Source organism: Ailuropoda melanoleuca, chromosome 16 (genome assembly GCF_002007445.2).
Source record: "Ailuropoda melanoleuca isolate Jingjing chromosome 16, ASM200744v2, whole genome shotgun sequence".
Taxonomy (NCBI): Eukaryota; Metazoa; Chordata; class Mammalia; order Carnivora; family Ursidae; genus Ailuropoda; species Ailuropoda melanoleuca.
This window is the reverse complement of record NC_048233.1, coordinates 43,674,685-43,680,684: the sequence shown is the minus strand read 5'-3', so window position 1 is coordinate 43,680,684 and position 6,000 is coordinate 43,674,685. Positions and strand designations below refer to the sequence as shown.

General features: G+C 54.9%; 1 long non-coding RNA gene across 1 annotated transcript in view; it reads left to right on the top strand.

Annotated features, from left to right (window-relative positions):
- The first annotated feature begins 57 nt into the window (after positions 1 to 57).
- The window catches only part of LOC117796660, a 32,000-nt gene continuing 26,057 nt past the window's right edge, over positions 58 to 6,000 (top strand). The window contains exon 1 of the long non-coding RNA XR_004621231.1: positions 58 to 5,323. This is a non-coding gene — a long non-coding RNA (uncharacterized LOC117796660). The remainder of the gene's footprint in view (positions 5,324 to 6,000) is intronic.

Sequence of the window (6,000 nt, the reverse complement as noted above, 5' to 3'; positions counted from 1 at the left end):
TCCCGCCGCCGCGTGCCCGGCTCTCCCGGCGGGGCCGGCTCGGACTCCCCTCTCGGCCGCACCTCCTGTCTCCGGCTCCTGCCATCGCTCACCTTTTGCTTCTCTCCCCGCTTCCGCCTCTGACTGGGACCCCCTTTTCCCGGCCGGTGCCCTGGCGGCTTCTCTCGGGATCACCAGCTCCTCCGCGCCCCTGGGGCCTCCGCACCCTCGCGCTCCCACGGCCTTCCCTTCAGCTCTCTTGCCCGCCCCACGACTCAGGGGCCTCACCAGCCAGCCTCCACCCCTCAGCCGGCCTCCACGTGGGTGCTCATGGGGGTCGATGACCGGGAGCAGCAAGAAGGGGCAGAGGAGGGAAGGGGAGCATAGGGTAAGAAGTGGGGAGTGGGGTGGCCTTGATGCGCCCAGGCCTGACTTGGGTGATGGTGGAAATCAGTAGTCAGGAGTGAACGACTGGAAGAGCCCCATTCTTCCCTACGCCCTTTAGGGGCCGGGCAGGGAGGACTGCCACATTCGGGGTCAGGAGGTCCACGGAGTACCAGACGGACGTGATGTCCTCAAGCTTTGCTGCTCTTCTGAGGGTCAGCCGGAAAGTAGGGTCCTTCCTGGGGAACCAGAGCGGGGCCAGTCCCCTCTAAGGAGGAAGGCAGAGCAAGCAAGACGAGCCATTTTGTTTCTTGTGCGGAGCCAGCCTCCGTTGTCTCTCCTTCCTCTCCGCTCTCTTGCTTATCCCTGCTTGGGCCTCAGCACGTGGAGCCTGCCAGACACCAGATGCTCTGTGCTCATGCAGATTTCTGGGGGAAGAGGTTTCCTGACAAAGGGAGCAGCAAGGGCGACGGCCCTGAGAGCATGTCTGGCATGTTGCAGGAACGGTGAGGAGGCTGATGCGGCCTGAGCACAGAGAGTAAGAAAAGAGACTAGGTGATGGGTCGGAGAGGCAAGCGCAGCCAGACCGCGTAGGGACCAGTGAGTCCCAGGGAGGCCCATGACTCACTGGAGGGTTTTGAGCGGGGGAATGAAATGATCTGCCTTGTATTTCTACAGAAAATTCTTACTGTTCTGCTGAGACTAGACTGAGCAAACAAGTGCAGGAGCAGGGAGACCCGTTAGGAGCCTCTGGCCGCCACCGATCAGAGATGATGGTGGCCTGGACCACTGACACGGCAGTGGAGGTGGTGACGACTAGTCACATTCTGGTTATACTTTGCAGAGAGAGCCAAGGAATTTGCTGATGGGCCAGATGGAGGGTGTGAGAGAGAGAGAATGGAGTCAGGGTGAGACCGGGGATTTGGCCTGAGTGACTAGAACCAAGGAGTCACCACCATGAACTGCCATGGAGACAGCCTCTGGAGGAGCTGGCTTTGGGAGGGGTCAGTGTGGGATATGTTAGGTTTGAGATGCTGAGTGGAGGTGTCTGGTAGGCAGATGGATACGCAGGGCTGGGGTTCAATAGGGAGGGTCAGGCTGGAGACACAAATTTGGGAGTCATCACTGACACTGAACGAGATGCCCTGAGGAGTGAACGCAGATGGGAGATAGAGGACATCCAATGACGAAGTCCAGGATTTCAATATTTACAAGTTGTGGAATTGCAAAAAAAAACAAAACAAAAATCCGGCCCCCCCGCCCCCCGCCGAAATCCTGAGACAGCACAGCAAGAAAGATTTGGGGATACAGGCCATTCCTCACTGGCCTGTATCCAGGTAGTCCCAGCGCACTCACTGGGTCGCGACTTTATTCCCCTCCAAACTCCACACACCAGTCAGACAGGCCACCTGATGCCACCCCTGCTCAAGGACCAATGAGAGCTCCCAAAGCTCAGCATCTGGTCTTAGAGCCAGGGAGAGAGAATTGGGGTGAGAAAGGACTTGACCTCGGTTTGCCTTGACTGCTTTGCCAGTAGGGAAACTGAGGCCCTGAGGGACAGTGTTTCGTCTCAGGTCCCTGTGTCAGTGGGGGGCCAGGGCTCCTGAGACGTAGTTGAGCGCTCTCCTATCACCCCACGCTGCCTTTTGGACCACTTCTCAACGAGAAGCAAATGTTTACTGAGGCCCAATTATCCCTGCTCTGTGCAGAATAGCAGTGGAGGACGCTGAGGGCCCCAGGAGAAACAGATGATGCAGTTTGTGCCCTCAAGAAGCTTGAACTAAGGATCCCTGAATAATTTTCCTGTTCTTTTCCCATCTCTTCACTTTCATGCCTTATGACTCCCCAACATGAACTCTCTTCTTCCCCCACTTTATGCCCTAGGTCTTTCCTTCCCTCCAACCCTGCTCCAACACTTTCTTCCAGAAGTGTCCCCAGATCACCATAGATTACCCTATCACCAGGTAGCTCGGGCCCCACACCTAAGGGTCCGTCATCTTTAATTCTCTTTCCCTCATCTCTCATACTCAGTCCATATGCAAGTTCTGTCAGCCTTATCACCAAATATACCCCACATCTGACCACATCTCCCAGTCTTAGCCAGACACTCTTTGTCCCACCTGCACTGCTGACCACAGCAGCTCACTGACAGGCCTCCCTGCTTGTCCCCCTGCAGATTCTCCACACAGCCGTCTCTCACCTACAGCCCCCACCCCATCTCCTAAGTCTGTGTGCTGCTTACTAGTCCTGTGCCCTTCAAAACAGTCCCCCTGCCCAGTGTGACCTCTCTTCTCCCCTCTCAGCTCCTGGGGTAGAGGGTGTTGGAGGGCTAGGGCTGTCCTCCCCCTTCAGGAGAGCCCTTGAGGACCCCTGTTGTGGGAGGCCATCTGCCTGCAGTTGGGATGGGGGGTGTTGTAGTCAACGGAGAGGTCAAGAAGTAAGATGGTGTGTGTCTCTGAAGTGGCCAGGAACATTCAAGGAGTTTGTCTTAGACCCACTTTTCCTCATTTCCATCTTCTCTGTTTCTTCCTGTTCAGCATTCTCCCTCGTTCTCATAGCTCCTTCCCTTCTGTCTCACCAACTGACTCTCTTTCTTCGAATTGGGGGATGAGAAGGCTCCCTCAGGAACCCCAGGCTCTTGAGAGATTCTCCTGTTGAATGCACCCCTGTTCCTGACCCAGGGAGCTGGGCTGGAATGACCAGATGAGGAAACATTGATCTCATCTTCTCCAGCTTGGGCGCCTGGCCTGGGTCTGAATCACTCCCCATTTTATCCCCCGTGCCTAGCACAGCACTTTGCACCCAGTGGGTGCTTATTAAATATTTATTAAAAGGATAAAGGAATGACTGAATTGATGTCTTAGGCATTCAGCTTCCCTGTTGGGCCCCTGGCCTGGCCTTTCTGGTGTTTTAAACGAGTGCTTTCAAACTTTAATGTGTGCGCGAACCATCTGGGGATCTTGTTAAGCTGGAGAATTGGATTGACCAGATCTAGGCTGGGGCCTGAAAGTTTGCATTTCTAGCACGTTTCCAGGGATGCTGATGCTGCTGGTTCTCAGATCACATTTCGAGTAACAAGGCTGTAAGGGGAGGTGTCTCTCAGATGGAAGGAACACCCCTCTAAAATTAAAAAAGAGAATGATGAAGATTGAGAAAGACTGGGAGATAGAGAAAAAGGAGCCAAAGAAAGAAAGGAAGTCCACCACCACTGGTTTAATGGCCCCAAAGCCTCTCGGAAGCCTGCATCCCAACAGTGTCCAGAAGCCCAGGGGCACCGGCGGCATCTCCCGGTCCCGCATAGCCTCTGTCTCCTGGAGGCCCTGCCCCTGACTTGGAGTGGGGCTCTGGAGACAGCTGCCACCTTCGTGTCCCTGACTGTCTCCCACAGAAAAGAAAGCTGGGCAGAGAACAGGCTTGGGGTCTTTGTTCGATTCCACAAACATTACCCAGACTGCCTCTCAGTACTAGGCACACTGGGGAACAAGACCTGGGAGACCCAGCTTCATGGGGAGGGAGACAACTTGCATGAGCGAGAGAAGCTGATTTGAATTTGGCCTTGGAGGATGATGGGGGAGAGCTTTGTTGAGCATCTGGGAGCCCCAGGATGGAGAGGGTGGAGAGGGCACTCCGGGCCAAATGGGCTGGAAGCACGTGGGTTCAGGGCAGGTTCCTTGAACCATAAGGGGTCCAGCAGCAGCAGGGAGAGGGTGAGTGATGGAGGAAGGAGCAGTTGCAGGGCTTCTTCTGGGTCTGCCCTGAGGGGGCTTTAAGTGCCCGTTTGTGGAATCAGTACTTTGATGTGAATGCAGATTTCTTCTATATGCATCAGGGAACCATGGAAGGGAGTTCCGTGAGATGTGTATATTGGAAGCCGTGCTTCCAGGAAAGGCTTTGCCTTCTATTGGTTTCCCTGGCCTACCGGGGAGGGACCCATCTCTGTGTGTCCTCTTGTTAGTCTGTCTGCACTCACTGGAAGCTCCGTCAGACTTTGAAGGTGAGAGGGTGGTGCCTGGGTTTGGGAAGAGCTGGGGGTGGTCCCTCCCTTCCTCACCGTGGGAATGAGCTAATTTTGTGATGTGGGAAGTTTTCTGAACTTCTGCCTTAACTCCAGGTTCTTTTAAACAGGAGCCCCCGATGAGGACAGACTGTTTCAGGAAAGGGGGGGGGGATATCAGGTCAGTTTTTCATGGCAGCTGAGCAAGTAACAGCATGGCTGGTCCGTGCTGGTGAACACTTGGACCCACCCCCTCACCCAGGAATGTGCTGTAGTCTCTTGTCTCATCAACCACTCAAAACGCCCTCAGACTGTTTCAAGGCCTGGAGTGGGTGCCCCTGGGCATGTCACCAGTGCCATATGCTTGGAGGCTTTCTTGCTTAGGAACCTCCCGCACTGGTCGGGCCAGGTGTCAGCCTTCCTAAGAACCAACTTGTAAGTTTCACATGTATGTATTTCACACACAGGCATAGATAGGTGTAGGCCCCCCCCCTTTTTAAAGATTTTATTTATTTGAGCGAGAGCGAGAGCACGAGCAGGATGAAGGGCAGAGGGAGAAGCAGACTCGTTGCTGAGCACGGAGCCCGGGACTCCGGGATCATGACCTGACGGCTCAGGCAGGCACTTAACTGACTGAGCCACCCAGACGCCCCATGGTGTGGGCCCTTTTTTGCTGGCTGCTGGGGAAGGGGAAGCATTTTTGTGATTGTGGGAGGGAGCCCCACCCCTGCACATCTGGAGTTTTCCTTAACAGGGATCCAGGTTTTTCCTCCCTGGATGTCCCTGCCCTCTGTCACTTTCTAACTTATGCTCCTTCCTCCCTCAGGCTGGAAATTATGCCAACAGGGAGGCGGATTTTGTTTCCATGGGGGGTGTTATTTTCATCTGAGTTATTCTGGATCCCCAGGCTGATATGCCACTGAGCAGAAGCAGCCAGGAGCAGCCATCACCAGCATCACATGGAAGGTGGGTAGATAGATGGACAGGCAGGGACTTCGACCCAAACAGGCCACTCAGGAGTGGGAGGGGGAGCTGAGTGGGAGGGGGGCAGGAACCCCATCCAAGGGCTATCACGGACACACCTCAGCGGTTCCCCAGCTCTGGGACAACATTGTGTGGGCCCTGCCTCTCCCTGGGTCCCATGGCCTCTGACCTTTGTAGTCCCCACTGCCCTCGAGCTCTTTCAGCTGAGTCCCCCAGCTCTCCTCGAGCAGCTGTGCCCAGCACATCTGAGGCACAGCTTCCACCTTGTGGGGTGAAAAGAGAGGTTGTGTCCTTGGTGTTGATGGCGCTGTTGACGTGCGGCACCCAGTAGGTGCTGAGCACGTGACCGATGGACACTTGGGGGAACTTCTGGTGTAGGTGAGGAGGTTTTAGGCCACGACCTGATTTATTTCCGGTGTTAGGACACTGACGGCTAAATTCAGGTTCCCCTGCGGTAAGTCTCCATCCTTAGGTTTCCTTTCCTGGAACATTTTCTTACCCCGCCTCCTTGTTTCTCCTTTCTTACTCTTTCATGAGTGTTTTCATGCTCTGTTATATCTGTGTCTGAGACGGTAGATCATCTCAGATCTTTTGGGCAGGAATGCGGGGGAGAAAACGGCATCTCTGAAGATATTGTCACATTTCACTTCAGCCACGGC